At 39.7% G+C, this 20,154-nt stretch overlaps 1 long non-coding RNA gene across 1 annotated transcript in view; it reads left to right on the forward strand.

The window, feature by feature from the left end:
- The window catches only part of LOC124867332, a 54,712-nt gene that overhangs the window by 33,135 nt on the left and 1,423 nt on the right, over positions 1-20,154 (forward strand). The window lies entirely within an intron of this gene.

Genomic DNA, 20,154 nt, shown 5'->3' on the forward strand with positions numbered 1-20,154 from the left:
TTTCATTTGATCAGCTTTTTGAGATTGTTTTTCCACCCAGAACATAATCAACAGTTGTCCCAACAGTTGTGAGAATAAACTGCTTTTTAATATTGTCATCCAAACAGGATGATGCAGCTTGATGTGTGCAATGAGTCGGACCTGCTCAAGAAGGCAGAGTAAGTGAGGGGGTGTTTGTCTGTAGTTGCAGCAGATGTCGTGAAATGTAACTGCAGATGTTTTGAAAATGTTTCCGCGACTTTTGTTCAGTATAAATCTTTTTTACAATTTTTATCCTATAATAAATCAAACAAACTGACAACACACAAAACAACTTTAGACTTCTTAAAATAGGGTTTTTCTCTAAGGAGTTCATAAAAAGCCTTTCTCTTTTTTGTCTTAGAAAAGGAACAAAGCATTCAGGGAAATCAAGTCGGTGGCCCTGCAAAAAAACTGTGTGATCTACAGTTAGTACTTACTGAAGCAATGTGAAAATCAAGAAAAATGTTAGTTATTAGTCACAATAATAATTTCTATCTTTGTTAAAACAACCTCATTTGGGAGTTTACTGCAGCAAGCTCCTTATTGTGTTGCTAGATGACTAACAGTGATGCACAAGTTAGAATTTATTGTTGATTTTCTCTTAACAAAACAGGTTCAAAATAATACGTTCAGGTTCAAATATATGCATGCATCCCTTTGAATACAGTCCGGTCAGATCTCTCCGGGGCTCAGCGGGAGCTCAGTGCCCCCGCCGGGTAGGCTGGCGAGGCAAGCCGGCAATTACTACGGCGGGAGCGGAATACTCCAAACACGTCGGAGCACGTTTGAAACTAAGCGATGTCTTGATAAATCAAGCAGATTTTTCACGTCTACACAGTTATATTCCCACACTAAAAACATTGTAAAAGTTCATTTGTGTCACAGAAAGTGTAATTTTTCCCAGTTTACTCATAGCTTTTGCCACTGTGGTCCTGGTTTTAATAAAGATACATTTTCACCGTAGTTGAGGCCATCCTTTCCTAGTTCAGACCTACTTCTATTTTGTATGTGCAAAAAAGCATTTGCACCCACGTAAATAAATGTTGGCAATTTATGTTTATGTTTAGTTGAAGTTAAATAATTTTAGGAGTAATAGCGGTAAACTGAAATAAACATGTTCAGATCTCATACATAATTGAATTCAGTTGTACAGCACTATCTGAAAACTTTGTATTACACTCTTTTCCAATTAATTTTGGTTCGGATCACTTGGGTCAGCTGATAAATATTACGTTATTATATTTTTGTAAAATATTATTATAACCACATTTCCTTACAATGCATTTGAAGTAGAATATACAAAACTATTTTCAATTGTTTGTTGTCAAAGTAGTTGTGAATATCTTGTACAAACTGCATTAAACGTTATGCAGCACCATTTTGTACCAATAAAAGCTGGGTATGGTCAAAACCTCCATGACAAAATGTTGAAGGAATTAAATTACCAGCACCTATTGAGGTCAGGGCTTTGCGCAAGCCTGCTGTTATCTGTTTATCTCTTCTCAAACCAGCTTTGATTATGTCTGGGATCATTGGCTTGTTGGAAAACCTAACTGTGTCCAAATTTAAAAGCTTCTCTGCTGATTTGAGATGATGTTAAATAATCTGGAGGTAGTTGTTCTTTTTCTCCTTAGAGATTAGATTTAAAGCCTTATCTTGACCCTTACAATCAAAGCTATTGTCATTCTGCCCAAATTTCTCAGTCTTTGTCTCTTCTGACCATAAACAATTTTCTCCAGAAGGCATTTGGCTTGACCACATAGCCAACTGCAACTTTCAGCTGAGCTTCAACTCATCAATTTGTGCTGCATGGTTCAAAGTTGGACACAACTGACTGTGCCAGCAGACAATGATCCTAAAGCAGGCTAACATTAAGCTTGTGGAAATCCCTGACCGCAATCATGCTGAAAATTTGTGGAATGTGCTTAAAAGCTGGGCCTGTGCCAGGAAACCTGACAGTTCAGATGGATTCCTTCAATTCTGCCAAGAAGAGAGTGTATAATAGATAAAATCCACAATACAGTCATTGAAGTTTTTTTGTTGTATATTCATTCCACCCTGGAAAAAGAATGGTTCAAATTAATCTTTAAAAGCATAAAATTGGGATAAGAGTAATGCCCATAAGGAGTGTATGTAAAGTTTTTAACTGTAGTAAGGCATTCACAACTAGAAACATATTGAAATAAAACATTGGATGCAATAATAACTACTTTGCTTACGTTACTTTCATCTTTAAACCCTTTGCAATGAATTTTATTCGGCATTTTAAACCCAAAAGATAAGAGTTGCATGCACTGGTATGTCTACTGTGTCATCATAGATGCATCATAGGTAATGACAAAACAATATACCAAAAAATAATTATCCAGAGCATTTTGATTGTACAAATTTGATGCTCAGAAGGGCTCAATAATACAAGTCTAAGTTCAGGCTCAGCCAACACACAGGAAAAATTTACAACAATTAACATTCCCTAAGAGAAAAATGTGATCAGAATTTTAAAATAGTTTATTTTTTTCTGATCTAGAGAATAAAATAAAGTATTTTAGTTTTAAATAGAGAAAAGCCGAATTGCAAAAACACAAACACAGGTAAATGCTCTCCTCTGGCATGATGGATGCCTCACATTCAGCACGCCACCTCAGCATCTGGAGTGTGCCCACCTCCATCCAAATTAAAACAAGGAGGGCAAAAAGACATTTTCCAATTCCGCAGATGTAAGTCATTTCATCTTGTGATTCAAATGAGTTTGGTGTTTTGTGTGAACAGATGTCCTCACCCCTCCTCCTTTATCAACATTAGCTGATTGGGTTTTAGCATGCAGTATGCCGTGCCTCTGTCTCACAGGTACTAACACACTAATCTGCCTGTGCACAGCTGTGCAGTGTGGTGGAGGGGTGGGGTGGGGGGTTGATTGTAGGGGCTAGTCAGGAGAGCAAGGGCAGAAAGAATGGCTGAGAGGAATGAGGAAAGAGATTGAGAGGACAGATAGAGTGAAAAGGGAGAGCCAGAGGGGAGGGCTGTCTAGAAACAAAAACAGAAGAATAGATATGAGAAAACAAAAAGGCCAAAACAAAAAAGAAGCAGTCAAAATAATAAAGATATCTGTGTAAGATTTCAACCTTTAAGGCAGGGAAACCGAGGCTCAAAGTTTGCATATGTGTACCTGTGTGGTAAGAGCAGTAGCCCTCAGATAATCCTGCTGCAGCCTTTTGGCCTGTACCAGCTAACACAGACAGCACCTGTGGCACAGGAAGGGTCACACTGCGGCGACACTTTCTACCCCTGCAGGTGTGTGTCGCTTCATCACCATAATGCAGCTTTGTGTGCTCCCCTCTAAGCTATCTTAAGCTCCATCCAACTCCGCCACTCCTGTGAACTGAGATACCTGTGTCTGTGTGTGTGAAAGAGACGTCATGCCATGGCAAGGACCTCTGCCGTGTTTGTTTACCAAGCCGCCGTGCCGCAACAACGGGACCCTTTCTGTCTGCGCACCTGTTTGGCGGCCCTGACATCAGCAGCACTCAGCACACAAAGACCACCTCTGCACCCCAGAGGGGAGCAGCAGGAGGGGACAGTGAATTAGGGCTTTTGGGAGGAGCAGAATGGAGGGAGGGAAAGTTCGTGATGAGAGACAGACGTAAGAATGATTGTTGAAAGTCTGAATCAGACTCTGATGGAGACAAGATACTGGGCAGAAAAAAATATCCGTGGCCGAAAGTTTGTAAGCTAAACATTTGGCACACAGGTGAATAAAAACTGGGATTTACACAGAGTTGGTGGATGTGGCTGGGTGGCTAGTTGCTGTGTCCCTTTGCGTCATTATCTTTCATCCCGGGAGTTGGTCGGGTGCACTCAGCTTGTGAGCCTATTAAAAAAGCACTCATTATCCCGACATTTGCACGCATCGCATGCAAAAGTAATTTACTTGTAAGAAATTAAAAGTTCATTTTAATTGCTGCTCGCAGTGCAGTATGCAAATTAGGAGTACATAATGTACGTTGATGCAGAGCAGACAACACACTGAAATTCTGCTTAACCCTTTCGAAACAATATTGGGACTCCCATGTGAAGAAAAGAAACTTCAGAATAAAAGAACAGTGTTAAACAGAGATCAAGTGTGTTTGATTAAAATTTACTTACAGCTTTAAGACAAAGTTACCAAAAAACAAGAACTTCTATAATTTATAAAGCATGTAAATCTGCATCATGGACTCATGTGTGTGTGTGTGTTGTTGTGCAGGTTTGTGTGTAAAAGGACAAGCTTGGCAGTAGCGTTTACAGTTTATTAGGTCAGTGAAGCAGTATAAATCTATATACATATTCTCACACAGGATATGAAGATTTTGGATAAAGCATTAAATGAAATGTAACTAAGCTTTATATTTTCCTACCCCACACCTTTTGTTTGACCTTCCTGCACCATCCCAAAATTTGTCGATATTGAAATAAAGTATGGATAAAAAACGTGTAACCATTTCTAACTACAAATGCAAAAAGCAGGGAGTTCAGCGGATTACTAAATATCATGTAGGGCGTACATTGTGCTGCTGTATGTATACTAGCACCTATTTTTTACAAAGGGACAGGAACACATGATGATTCAGTCGGACCAGTGCAAACATAAATAAAAAATATTTTCGTTAATGATCTTGCCAATCTGACATTTTCCCTCTGATCTGTTACTTTCACACATCACTCACTTTAGTTGGTAAATTTCAGCTCACACAAACAGGAAATCCAACCTACATCCTTACAGTGCCTCATTATATTATGCCTTGAAATTTTAATGTGTCAGGCTAATGCAACGGCTTAATGAGATTGGGCCTGAAAGTAGCTTGCATCAAAGTAGGAACATGTGAATAAAGGTGGAGAAGTGAAGTGAAACATGATCAGGAGACTGGGAAGAATTTGAACTTGGGTTGGTTTTGGTAGGGCCACTTTGACCTAAACCGCTGCAGTAAGGAAGGAATACAGCTGTAATACAATATTAAAATAATAAAAAAATATATATATTTTTGGATGGATGGATGGATGGATGGATGGATGGATGGATGGATGGATGGATGGATGGATGGATGGATGGATGGATGGATGGATGGATGGATGGATGGATGTTTTATTAGAATCAAATGTTTTATTGAAAATAAAAACAGGTTTTGATCCCCTCATGAGCAAAGTTTTGGACTGCGGTTAATTACTGTAGGTGGCATTTAGACATTAGCTGATTTTTTCACCAGTACCAGTGATGTTTACCTTCAACTGGATGTTGTTTCAGGTGGTTAATTCAGTTAGGTGCAGGGCCAGCTTTATACTATTGCTGTAAAAAAAATCTGACTTCAAGAGTTTCGGTCCACCTGTCTTTCTCCACTGTTTCTGCATGAGAAACTATAATGTTTCCATATAGTTTAATGATAGCTGGGAGTCCTCTCTGTTTTATTTTGGTGTCACTTTTTAAAGTTCTGCTGCAGAACGTTGCGTTCCACACTTAGTTCTGCATATAAATATTCCATGTGTGTTCAGGTCTAAAACAACACTGTATGAGCGTTTCGAACCAAAACCTACATCCTACTAGAGATGTAATGGTTTTGAACCGAAACCATCACATCCCTAGTATTGACCTGTTTATTATTTAGTTGAATACAGACCCAGGCAGCCTCTTAACCTTAAAAACATAAATGCAGCAGAGACAGAAGGTCACACAAGAAGATGAAGAACAAGGAAAAGCAGTGCCCACTCTATATTAAGGAGAACGTGTAAAACAGAGCGATGCAGTGTAACATCTTCTTTGTTCATGTCTTTATGTCTTAGGATGGGTCTTCATTTGAAAAGTTTGTCTCTTGCTGAAGAGCGGGAGCAAAACCCAAGCAGGAAAACACTATGATAGACATACCTTTATGATAAAAATAAACCTGAGCAGGACTGGTGGTGGGGAACATAATAAAAGAAAAAAAAGGGTCAGCTGGATAATATGTATATTCTATGATTTACAGACAAGTGTTATGATTTGGGGTTGTTTGGTTTTTGGTTTCTGGGTTTTTGTTGGTGTTATTCACAGTTCAAGTTTTGAATCATGTTTCTGTTTATTTTCCTGGTCATGCTTTAGTTTTGTCATCTTGTTCATGTTTTGTCAAGTTTGGTTTTCGGATCTGGTTATGCTTTTGCTTCATGTTTTTCTAGTTTGTGTTCAAGAGTCTCTGTTTTGCTCCAGCCACGTTTTGTTCGGTTAATTCGGATCACCTGCACCTATTAATCTGTCTTGTTTCACCTGGTCACACTCCATAAATACACACCTGTTCTGTCATTCATTGCGGAAACATTTCTCAAACCAAGTCTTGTTTTTTTGATCATGAAATGCCTGTCTTGCCTGCCCGTTTGTTGTTTTGTTCCTGCCTCCTGTTGTGAGTGAGTTTTTGTTATTAAACCTTTTAACTTACCGACATGCTGCCTTCTAGTCTGCATTCTGGGGTCCTATATCTCGCAAGTCGTAACAGACAAGCATAACGCTGCCTTCCCTGTACTACAAATGAATATTTAAATTTAATTTTCTACTGGAAAGTTTGAAGCCTGCTGTGTCCTCTCCATTGACTATATGTGGCCATTAAACTGGTAGACAGACTTCTAAGAAAGACCATCTTTAAAGGTGACATTGATTCTGTACCCTTAAGGTAATTTGTAGAGCTTTTTATTTTATAGTTTCTAGTACGGAGGTAATATTGTATACCTCTTGAAGATATACAAAAATTAATATGGCCAAATTTGAGTATGGATGTTTTTTACTTGTTCTTACTAAAAGGAAGAGGTTTATGGAAAACAAAGGAAAGGTGACCACCAATATTCTGCATCACTGCAATTACTGATCTTCTCTGTGTTGCTAATATGTTTCCTAAAATTACTAAATTATCAGGGACATTTTACACCTAGAATAAGGATCCTATACATTTGACCTAGGTAAGGTCCAAAGTATTAACTTTTTACACAGATCAGAAGAGTTAAAGGGCTAGATTACTATAGATTACTGCTCTTGTATTTTTACCAATGTACCCACTGAGTTAGAAGTGGAATTGCTGAAAAGATGAACAGGTGACGAAAAGACTGTGAGCCACACAAAGAGATGAAACTTTTTGATTTTAGAGATCAACAGTTTTTTTTTTGCATTGTACAGATGATAATCTGTAGCTAGACTTCTTTAGTTCAAAGTGTTGGGTACACAGAAAACAAAATTAAAGCAATTTTACATTTTAAAGTGTGCTGAATCAGCACTGACGGCGAAGCATTACCCCAAGGTTGCAGTGCTCACCTGGCACTTGCAGGGCATTGTTGGCTGGCACACGGCGTCGACCACAGAGCTGCGTGGAAGAGGCGGGCATGTTGTTAGATGGCGCCTTAATGAGCAAAGTGTTGATTTGGCACTGATCCTAATAGGATCAAAGCTATCATTTGGTTCCCAAGACGGCTGACAGGAGGCCAGGCCTGGCACAGCACCAAGAAGACAGAGAGACAACGTCACTTTCACAGACGAGATACATGCAAAATAGACCCGATCTTCATTCCGAAATGGCTCTTTCACCTTTTAGCTCCATTGCTCTGTATCTGTCCCTACTTCCTTTGCTTTAATAAACTCAAAATGTCCTTCCTTACACAAACACACAAAGAAGCTCAAGTTCATTAAGTGACTGTGAGTCAGGAATATAATATAACTCTGACACATGTTCACAGCTATTTGAATGTGTCGTCAGACTTGTGGAAAAGCCTCAAGGCCATTATTTCTGGCAAACCCAAGTCACCCACGGTGAGGGCAATAGGAGCGATGTTTATTGAATGTAGCTAGATGATATTGTAATGCACTAAGGGGTGTCTCAGCTGGCTTCAGCTCATTGAGAGGAATGATTTATTGTGCAGGAGTAAGTGAGGTTTATTTTGGCTTGGGACTGCTGCATGCCCTGAGGGCTGGTGATGGATTCACTCACATGCATGCATTGTCATTTGGAGATACACACAGAAAGAGGAAGGGCCGAGAAACAACTCAAAGGCAGATGTAGCCACATTACCAAACAGAAGGAGTCATGGATTTGCAAATGCACAAATTACAAAGAGAGCAAGGCCAACAGAAAGGAGACAAACAATACAGCACAAGAAATACACCTCCCTCTGCTCTCAAATTAAAATGCAAATGTTTTTTTTTTAGTTATCATTACTTGGCTCATCCTCTTCTTTCCACATGCCATCCCCCACCCCCTTTACCCTCAAAACCCACACCCACCCCCTCGTCTCCTCCATCCTTTTGTCTCAAAATTAGTGAAGCGGAGTGCTCGGGCGGCTAATTATGTATTCAAATGAAAGAGGCTCGTTAATGTTGCACTGGGGAGAAGCAAGATGATTGGGAGAGGGTGATGGAATTGAAATGAGCGTTGGGGTGTCGCTGGCTCACTCACTCGCTCGGGTGGCGGCGGCTGCAACGGTGGTGGAAGAGGCGGTGGTGCATCTGGAACCAGCAGAGCGCATCCCGGCAGATGTCACCTCCCGGGGGTGATTGGGAGGCAGGGAGAGAGAAAATGGGGGTGGGTGTGTGTGTTGTGTTGCTTAGAGAGCACGAGGGTTGGGGTGTAAGGTGGGAAGACGGTGGGTAAGGAGTGGGGTGAAGAGGAAGGTGAGGTGTGGGGGTAAGACAGTGGGAGTGGACGTCAAATGGGAGACAAACTTTACAATGACAGGATGGTTGGGAAGCAGGGAGGGAAATGGAAGAAGGGGGGTTATTGCTTTGTTTCTGCAGAGGACACACAAAGAAGAGAAATGGGATGGTTAAATTAGCTCAGCAATGAAAGAGGAAAAAAACAGAAATCAGCTACTGAGCTTGTTGTTGTTCTTGTTGTCACCTATCTGGTGGCTCTGCTGTTTGACCTGCTACAGCGGAGGAGGATATTAATACCTGAAAGTAGAGTTCTGAGTGAACACCTGCACAGATGCAATATCTAAAAAAAAGTTTTTAAACCAGGATTTCAGCTGGGCATACTTGAAAAGGTGTAAAATTTGAAAGCTTAGAAGAAAACTGCAGAGTGACAAAATTGTTGGCAAGAGGAACAGTGTGTGTTTGCAGACTAGTTTGAGGGGTTGTACAGTGTTGATATGACCGAGCGGTACATTGCATTTAGCAGTGCTGAACGAGACTGAGATTCAGGTAAGGTGCTAGTACAGCCAGCTCAGCACAGCCATCTGCTCTCTGTGTCCTTCATCTGACATACCTCTAAACCATGCTCGCCCAAAAGAACACACAAACACACACATTCAACCTGTATGTTACGCTTATGCTCAAACTCAGTTTGCTCAACTCTTATGCTGTATTTATGAGGGTTGTTGTGCCAGCTCAGTACCCTGAGGCCCTATGGCCCTGTGGCCTGCAGCTATCATTACAGAGAGCCTGAACTCTCATTATTAATCCACAGCCTGATAATCAAATGCATTCTCTATCCCCAGGGGGCACCACTGGGAGCAGTTGCCCCCACCAGTTTCGTACCTCAGCGTTGAAGGTGTTTCATCAGCGACATATATCTATCTGTCTGCCTGCCTGTCTGTCTGTCTGTCTGTCTGTCTGTCTGTCTGTCTGTCTGTCTGTCTGTCTGTCTATCTATCTATCTATCTATCTATCTATCTATCTATCTATCTATCTATCTATCTATCTATCTATCTATCTATCTATCTATCTAACTATCATCTCTTTCTGACTCTCTCTTTCCTCCCCTCCCTTCCTTGTTTTTTTCTGTGAATTTTTGACGGAGATGCATGGTGTTTCTAATTTGGCATGCAGACATTAATTCCAGCACAGCTGCTGCCTCCTCCTCCTCCACATCTTCTCTCCATCCTCTCCCCACCTCCCTCTGCCACCCTCAGCACCCCTCACCTCCCCCCATCTCCTCCTCCTCCCTCACTCTCTCCCTGAAGGCTTCTCTCTAATGTGCAGCTTCAGAGAGGCGCGGCAAATTAACACCATTTGTTCTGCGGAGCATGCCTTCTTCTCAACACTACAAGCATATCTTATGAGGTTTGTCTAAATGCGAGAGGGAGCAGGAAAGAAGAATTCACATAAAATGTTGCCACATAATTTTTATTGTTGTTTTTTTTTTATCTGCAGCTGAAAAAAGTGCTAAACAAATCTCTAAGATTTTTTTCTTCACAAGAGACTGCAACTGATTTCATCTCCCCAAAGTTGTACCTCGAGTCATTCACCACAGACAGAGACCAAAATGTCTCTGTGACAACAGCAAACATCTGTGTTCTCTGTCAAGATGTTGCACTATTAACACATTTCATAATCCCTCAAAGCAAATGTTTTACTCCTAACTTAAACACTCCATTAGGAATAAATACTAGTTTTGTCATTAAAAAAATGATAGTTGAAATCGTCCACCAAATGTGTGCTGAGGGAGCAAAGGCAGAGAAGTGGAGACGGGTGGGGGAGAGGTGTGAAGAGGAGCAGGAGCATCTGGATTCTTCCAGACAGGTTGTTTTGGTATTCTAAGTCCAGCCTGATAGGAATATTGAATATGGCAGCCCTACCTTTGCATTTACACACAAAGAAACAGCCACTTGCAGACAAACACAGCCATCCAGACTTCAACCTGCCTCCCCGTCTAGACCCAGCAGGATTCCCTCTCTCTGGGCATGGCTCCTTTTGAACCATGAGTATATTCCTTCCTGCCCCCACTTCTCATCCTTCCTCCTTTTAAACCCCTCTTCTTCATCCTCCTTTCTTATTTATTTTTATTTTATCTCCTTTCTCCGCAGTCTTCACCTGTCTTACAACATCTTCTGTCTCCTTCTCTTCCTTTTGCTTTCTCCTCCTTGCCTCTAAGATAACAGCATTATTAACTGCCCTACTTGACCTACACTCCTGATAAACTCAACCCTTTGAGGGTTCCTGCTTTTCCTTTCCCACTGCTTTGTGGGGATTACTCTTTTCTGGACCACAGGAAACAGTGAGCACCAAGCAATCTGGAGAAACTCTACATGTGGAGAAATGGCAGATGCTGATACAAACGCCCCCATGAACAGGGAGGAAAATCAAAAGTGAGGGATAGGGAGGTAATTCAGAGTAGCATTCAGAGCCAAATGTTTAAAATGAAATGTTTAGAGAATGTAATAATTGTAAAATTACATTAGCTAGCAATTAGCTAATTATATGAAAGCAATTTGATTAGCTGGAGTGGAAATAGAGCCGGATGTGGGACAGAGAGTAGTCAGCTGCGCCTCAGCTGCGAGAGAGCTGAATAACCTCTTTACTACAGGTGCATGCTGGGAGAGATGATCAGTCTCTGGAGAAGAACAATGCTGAGAGAGGATCTGTCTGGGACGTTAGTTTTCTAATCAGAAAACACCTCCTAAGATTTCATTGCAATGGATAGTGGGGGTGATTTGGGGACGGACTGGATGATCAAAAACCTTAGGAGGATAAATGCATCATGAGAAGTAAGATGTGAGGAAAGAAATGGAGAGATGGGAAGTATTTCCTTGAGGGTGAGGAAATACGGAAATGAGGGTAAGATAGAGTAAGAGGGGAGGAATGAAGTGTTGCTGCATTTGGAAAGCTGCCGCCACATCTGCTCGACCATGATGTCTGTGCCGCAGCCGTCAGCTGTCATTTTGGACCGCAGTCAAGTGGAGCAGAGGTACCGCCTGGCATCGTGCCTCGCTGCCTCCTTCTCTGCTAAAAGAGATGGATCTTGCTGCAACTTCTGATTTTGTCTTTTTTTCTTTTCCTGAGCCCTCTTCTTTCTCACTTTCTGTTCTTGACCTTGCCCTTCTCTATTAAAGATCTTTTAGGGTAAGAAACTCTTTCTATACCTGCATTAACCAGGTTCAGTTACTTGGCCAGACAGGCAGATTATACAGTCCCAGGCAAAAGCATTTATACACCTAAAATTTGTTAAAAAGCAATACACAGAGAAGGTGCCCAGAGACCGATGGTAACTCTGGAGGAGCTACAGAGAAAGCCATTGTAAAAAGAAAACAAATTAGAAGCCATGCTTGTAGTTTGCCACAATCCATATAGAGAACACAGCAAACATATGAAAACAAGTTCTCTGGTTAGACCCAATTTAACATTTTTGACCAATTTGCATGCAATGTGTGGCAGACTACTCACAGTGCACATCACTGTGAACACACCACCCACAGGGTGAATTACGGCACTGGCAGCATCATGCTGTGGGATAATTTTGTTCAGCAGGGACACGGAAGAGTCATCCTTTAAGGAAGGTGGATGAAGCTAAATACATGGCAATACTGGAAGAAGAAAACCTGTTTAAGGCTGCAGAAGAAAGGGGTTGGAGTTCAGCTTCCAGCAGTGCAACAGTCTTAAACATTCAGCCAGAGCTACAATGGTATAGCACAGCCATAGTCCAGAACTAAATATCAGTAATAGTCTGTGTAAGACTTGTAAACTGATGTTCTCAGATGCTCTCCATGTAATCCGACTGAGGTTAATAAAGAACAGCCTCCATGAAAACCTGAGGATTTTGGATGTCTATCTATCCAGTTTGGCTCTTAGTTGAAATATACCGGTATTATGTTTTATTAATTTATTTCTATTTAAGTTAATAATACTTTTGTTAAGTACTAATATATCGTTCTTTAATATTACTTGTTTTTATTTTAGACTTCAACCACAAATATCTCTGCCTTTTATTACTATTGATGTTTTTAGGTTACTATATTTATAGTTATTCGAAGCTTTATTTATTTATTAATATTACAAAAAATATATATACTTTTTCCATCTGTCTGTTCACTTTGGTCAGTTAAGTATTTGTGTACATATCTGTAATGGCTATGGAGTTTTTAATGCTTTCCGTCTGATTTTTAATTTGTGTTACCGTTTGACTGATGAAAACCCGAAAGACTTGCAGCTGTAGCTGCAGGGAAATGTGGTTCTACAAAGTATTGATTTAGCAGTGCTGAATATACATGAACGCCACACTTTTCAGATTTTGATTTGTAAAAGATTTTGTAAATCACGTATGATTTTCTCTTCTCTTAACAGTTAGACAACGTTGTCTTGGTCTATTACTCAAAATTCCAATAAAATACATTAAAGCTTGTGGCTGTAATGTGACAAAATGGGGAAAATTTCAAGAGGTGGTAAAACGTTTGCAAAGCACAGTATATGTTGATACTGATAAATAATGGGACGCAAACCTTTGTCAAAACTACAACTGATCCATTATAGAAAATAAGCCATTAACAGCCAAACAGGATGCATTACTGCTGAGCATTTAGCCAAATTATCACCAACCAAACAAAGAATTTAAGTGTTCTATTGCATTAGGTGAGGTTGTAAATAATGGCTTTGTATTTAAGGACCACCATTAGGATTCACCGACCAACATCAGTTATTCAACACTGTCTTCATTCCCCGCCCATCTGCCAAATAAAAGTGACAATAGAGAGAGGAGTGCAAGAGAATGAGAGTAAAAGAAAGATAGAAAAAAGAGCAAAGAATACGCACAGACACAGAGGAAGCCATGTTTATGTATTAAGAGAAAAAAAGATTTTGTAAGGTGAGAAGATGGTGAACTGTTGTGCCTTAGACAGCCAGGCATCAGGGTGATGAAATAAATAAATAAGTAAACTGTCTCTTGTCTGCGTGGTGCTTTGCTGTGCTGTGGTGCCTGGTTGCCCATGAATATTCCATGAGGCAGAGAGTGGGGAAGTGTGCTGCCTGGAACATCTGGTCTAGTCCACAGGGACCCTCGTGGCGAGAAAGCTGCAACTTCAGGAGGAAAGCAGGGGAAGGAGGGCTAAAATGCCAATAAAAAGAACGGGAGAGAAAAAAGCAGAAATCAGCAAGCCTGCGCATCATATGGTTGATTTGTTTTGCTAATTTGATTTTAAGACCAGCAGCCCCGGCTTGTACAAAACAAACTGGGGAAAAAAATAATTTAGTGCACAAAATAAATCACATCATTATGGTTTGTGGTTGTTTTTTTTTTTTTTTAGTTCAGGCATTGTGTATGATTAAATCTGTACGTTATGCAGCATCTTTACCTGAACAAAATGTTTGAATGCTGATAATACAGCAAAGCCCTGTGCAATTTATGGCAGCAACACAGAAAGACGGTGGCCTTGCGGCTACAACTGGACATTGTGCTAAAGTAAATGTGCCTTGAGCAACCAGATCAATACTTCTAGAGGAAGAAGATGTCATTTTAAACGATTAGCTACTACTGTTTTTAATTTTATCTGTACATAAAAATTCAGTCAATGTTAGGGAAGAGATGGTAACAAAATAACAAAGAGCAAATTATGAAAGCCAAGTGAAAGCTTCTAAGTGTTATATGTGCCTTTCAAAGTCTGCACAGCAGACCTTTTACCTTAGTTGTTGTGTGTAAATTATCAATAGTGTTGAACAATGAAAGGGCTGATAGGCTGATTATGTTTGTTAACTCAGCAATTTCTGAAGAGCCAAGACATTTTGCAAACTGAGGATTGTGGTTTCTTAAACACTGCTGCAAATTTAAACTTATAGTTTTGACTATTTGATAGTGCTCTGCAACACTTTAAGCTCTGCAGTTATAATATTTCCTTTTTAGATTTCAGACCAACACAAACAGAAAAATTTTTAAATCAAGCGGTTGAACCTTAGAACTGAGGCATACCTTTCTTTATCTCTAATACAAGTGACTGATTATGCTGAGACTGCTCAGACCTAGAATTTTGCTAAATCCCATAGTGAAATAGCGACAAGTATAAAACAGTCGTCAGCTAAACACTTATACTAGGAAACTTGGGAAGAGAAGCAGAGAACGCTGATATAAACACCAAGCATGCATTATATCCTTATAATGGAAGTAGTTCTCATTCATTGCATTCATTCCTATCCTGGATCTTAAAGTTCTGAACAGACCACTCAGAAAACATGAATTCAGGATGCTTATACACGCATCCCTCCAGCCCATAGTGAGACAGGGCAACTGATTCATGTCTGTCAACCTAAAGGATACATATTTCCATATTCCGGTTAATCCACCACACAGGAAGTATAGGGGGTTTGCTTTCAAGGCATTTTTTACAAGTACTTAATGGTCTCTTTTTTCCCAGAAGCAAGAGGGTGTTTGTGCAATGTACCGAAGCAATGATCACCCTTTTAAGACAAAAGAGTGTTTACCTGGCAATTTATTTGGCAACTGGCTCTTCCAATCAGGAGACTGTGCACACAACACTATGCTCATTTATTTAAGACTTTCTGAGTTTCAGGATAAACTCAGAGAAGAGTGTGCTGTCCCAGGCTCTGAAAAATGTATTTTTGGGAATATATCTGGACTCCGAGTCGTTCACACCCCACTTGTCGACAGAGAGGGTGGATGCATTGAGGATTTGTCTGGCCCATTTTTGCCTGCACAGATCCGTTCCTTTGTTCCTTTGGGTACTGGGATTACTGGAGTCAGTTATCCTTGTAGTTCCTATTGGCCACCTATATATGAGGGATTTCCAGTGCCGCCCCCCATGGATTATGGCACAAGGAGAATAACAATCACTGTGATACAGTATTTGTCAAAGTAGTTAAAATAAATGGCAGCCTGTTGGGCTAGTGAGGAATTCCTGTGGGCCTATGCAAGAGATGAATCTAGAGCTGGAACCAGCAGTGGTAACACATTCATTTTCTCAAGTTCTTAGCAGGGTTTCTCACCCTGAACCACTTCCTACTCTGCCTCTGTGGACATCTCATCCTAGTGAGTACCAACAATGGTGGCTTGCATCATTGGCCAAGGTGGACTGTGTTCTAGGGCAGGAGGCGCTTTCTGTCATTAAGAGCCCCTCATGTCTATGGTCTGTTTGGTTTTTTTTTGGAAGGGGAAGAGTATTTCACCCTCAACCAGAGTGCTTGTCACATGGACATTGAAGGGAAGATGTCAAGTTAACAGTCTTTGTTATACTGTTTAATGAAAGAGGAACACAAATTTCCCAAAGTTTTTAAATCCCTGGTTCCCTTGTGGGACTTAGCAGTGGTTTGGAGGAAGTCATCTCAGGTCCCCCATTTGGTCCATCTGACTTCAAACGCTTCTCACTTTGGAGTGATTGCCCTGGCCTATGCATGCCAGATCATCCAGGCACCTTTGGGTCTCTGGGCCTGGCAGAATCCTGGGCCCTGTTTAGAGGCCTGTCAATTCAGGATATATGTGTAGCTGCAAGTTGGTCTTCTCCTCTTACTTTTGCATGCTCTTTTAAACTGTATGGCCCATGCCTTCTAGATCAGAGTCTCCTTGAAAGCAGATGGTTATGTTGAATTAGCTGTCTGGCAATACAGTAGTCTCTGTATTCCATAGTTAGACAACAAAATGAATGCTGTGAATGAAAACTTTAGGTTACTTTCATAATCACGGCTCTCTGAGAGGCATGAGATAGATGTGTCACCAGACAACCCTTCTTGGTGCTTAGAAGAGGTGCTTATCTTGAATGATGCTGCATTGTACAACAAGCTACTTAAACGGAATGTAACGCAGGTGTCACATTCGTCAGCCAATGAGGGCAGAGGGGTCACATCACATAGTGAGAAATCTCACTCACGCTACTGTTAGAACTGGGGTTATGGAAGTAATCTAAAGTTTACACTCTTGTACTATAGTTGGAAACTGTACTAAAACTATACTAGAAAATGAAATAATGTCTTCAGACCCAACTACCTGTATGAGTGTGGGTCTGACATGGATTTTGCACAGGCTGTATGGTGCTAAGTGGGTTTGGGTTTATGATGGGCCTCGTGTATGGTAACCAAATTATTTGAATACAACCAATATCAACAAAGCAAGATGGGCACCCTATGTAGGTCTATTCAAATTGGACATCACAGAAGATCCATATGGGTCCCACATTCTACCCAGATTTGTCCTGCATCAAAACTATGTGAACAATTAATATGGGTCCATTATGTATTATGCACAAGTTTGCTACTAAGTGAGCTGAAGAAAAAGAGATATGGGATGGAAGCGTCATAAAAATATCAGTGTTTGCAGGAAATCTGTAGAAAACCCAAACATAGAACTTACATTGAAATTAAGGATGTGTGTCAAACTGTGTTCTTTGTAAACTAAAATATGAAAAGAAGACAAAAATGGTAAATGGCCTGTACCTGTATAGCGCTTTATCTAGTCTGAGGACTTCAAAGCGCTTTACACTGCAATCAGTCATCCACCCATTCATTCACACAGTGACAGTGGTGAGCAACACAGTTAAACACAGCTGCCCTGAGGCAGACTCACAGAAGTAAGGCTGTCATACAATCGGCACCACCGAGCCCTCTGACCACCATCAGCAGGCAAGGCAGGTGAAGTGTCTTGCCCAAGGACACATCAACTGAGATGGATGGAGCAGGGGTTTGAACCAACAACCCACCAGTTATAGGACCTTGTTACCATCTAAGGTACAGTTGGCCCCGGTCAAAGGTCAGTACGTGTTAAAATCTGGTATTCTTCCTCTAGCAGTTGAACTTGGCAGATTCTAAAGGGTCCTGAAGAGCAGCGTTTATATCTGTTATATGAACTCAATGTGGTTGAGGATGAATTTTGTTTAAAATTTCACCGTCTTCTGTATTATGTTCTGAGAATAATTTGTTTAAGAAGATGCAACAGAAAATTCTAAATTTGTTTTGGCTGACAGAAGCAGATACGTTAAAAGTTGACTGTTTAACGAAGAGACTTTTGTTTCAGTAAAATGTATTTAAAATCCTCGGCAACGAAGACAGAGAGTTTTGTATCCTCTATAATGCAAGTTTGTTATGTGATTTAGCTTTTATAAATGTTTTGTTCTTTGTGTATTCGTAGTATAGTGTCTTGTGAGCCTGTGTAGGCTGGGCACCATACCATGGTGCATGACACAATATTAAATAAATCTAATCAAATCAAGTATATCTTGTAAATCTAATATTGTATTCAGGGATTTTTTCTGCAAAGTCACATGGGAGAGATTATGCTAATTTTATCTTTCCATGTTTGCATGCATTCTCTTATTGTGTTTTGAGTTAACTGCTTTTTGTGAATGTATGTATTTTGGAATAGATTTGAACTGGTTTGAATGGTGTTTATCTTCAACTTTTGATGTACATTTGTGTAATGGCTTAAAACCCAGTTTTAATCTCTAGATAGACTTATTGATTGCTAGTGTGACTTAAGGAGTATTTATTCAATAAATGTTTGGTATTTAGTGCCCAATATGATTTCCGTTTATCAAAGTATTTTTTTTTTAATTAATCATGTACTCCGCACAGTACTTCTTGGTTTAACTTTATTCTGATTCTTTATGTTGATTCTTACTTGATCTCATTTTATTAAAGCAATTATCAGAAATTATCATTGTTTGGTCAATAGCTTCTGGCATTTTAGTCATTTGTTAATCTGCGATCTTCTGATATTAAACTGTTCAAACAAGCAACCCTTTTTTCCCACTTGGCATGTTAGGCTGGCACACTTTCAGTGCCCACAGTCACCGCATAAGGACGGCACTGTGTGCGAACCTCTGTTGTGGAGTGTGCACTATCCCTGAGAGACCTGACAGATAAAATAATTTGTATCAGGTAAACTATTTTGGACATGTAGGCATGCAGTTTCCCATTGCAAATGCTGCTATTCTATATTGCTGGAATAAATATATCCCAATCATGTGAGTCCCTATATTTGGAGGTAGGAGAGTGTCCTTTTAAAATCTTTTATTTCTTGACAAAAAAAAAATAAAAATAAAAAATATATATATATATATATAGTTAATATACTGTTTTCCATTAACAAATCAATGTTGAGAAACAGTCAATTTTGGGGTTTTGCATGTTAAGCCTTAGCTCTTTGTGATATCGCTATTAAATGTGGGAACTTTCAGTGTTTGTAATGCCCTTGTGTCTGTTGTAGCTTGTTTGACCGGCAATCAAAATGTTTACATGATTATTTTAGTTTCTGCACCTGCCGTGTTTGTGGTTTTAGGATTACAAACTAATGTTCTGTGATTTGGTTTTCAAATCAAAGGGAATATTAATTTTTATTCACTCAGTTATGAATATGTTTGCTTGCATCCACACAGCTACAATTGTTTTAACTATGAAAAAAAAAGACGTTTTTATGTTTGCCAGCAATTTCACAGATTTTTTTTTATCCAAAGAGAATGGAGTCATGAATAACTAATAACTTTCAGAGACTCATATAATGAAGTTCCTTACACTGAAACACCTCAAGGCGTTCTCCTTTAGAAAATGTCTGATGGTCTTATTTAAGAACAAGAATACCAATCATTTTTAAAGTACAGTACGTGCAAGGTCAGTTATGAAACCTCGCTTTGAAAATGACTTTCATAAAGTCAAAGCAGGTTGGAATTAATTAATTTGTAATTGTGATTCCACCTGTGACTTTCAATGAAAGTAAACAAATGTTTGTTTTCATGTCTTGTAAATCTGTCAGTTTATTTGTATGAATGCTTTCATGTTTTGCCTTTTAAGTCAGCCTTTTGTTTTCTGTTCAGAAAACAGGAACGTGATTTTAAAGGAAGGCTCATTAACAGCATTCCCAAACAGGTTTAAACATTTGCTCTAATGGATGGTGTGATTTCAAGTTGTCTGCATTTTGATCATATTTCTTCTTTACGCTGCAGTGTGTGTCGGTTGTGAATCATTTATTAAGTTTGACCTGCATTTCTATGTGCAATAATAAAGAAACATGACAAGAAGTGTTAGCAGTAAAATAAATAGTACCCATGGCTGACCCAAGGTAAAAGCAGGGTTTGCAGCTGCTTAGGGCCCCCCCGTTGGCCTTGGGGGTTCAAAGAAAACTTGAATTCACAAAAGTGAATTGCAAATTGACTTCTTGCCTATATACTGAGGAAAACATTAATAGTTAACAGGCATATGTCAAGCAACTTTAACAGTTTTTCTGCCGCTTGTGTCTAAAGTAGGCAAATATTTTAGGAACACTGTAGCTGTTTGTGAACACGGCACATTTTCTCTGTGATGGCTGTTGAAGACAGCATTCAGCTTGGCCTGTCATCCTTTAAAATAAATGAGAAATAAGTCATTTATTTATTGACATATTATACCAACAGCTAAAAAAGTATTGCCAGACCAAAAAATTGTTTGAATTTACTCTTTATGAAATGAAGTAAAAT

This window comes from Girardinichthys multiradiatus, chromosome 4, assembly GCF_021462225.1.
Source record: "Girardinichthys multiradiatus isolate DD_20200921_A chromosome 4, DD_fGirMul_XY1, whole genome shotgun sequence".
Lineage (NCBI taxonomy): Eukaryota > Metazoa > Chordata > Actinopteri > Cyprinodontiformes > Goodeidae > Girardinichthys > Girardinichthys multiradiatus.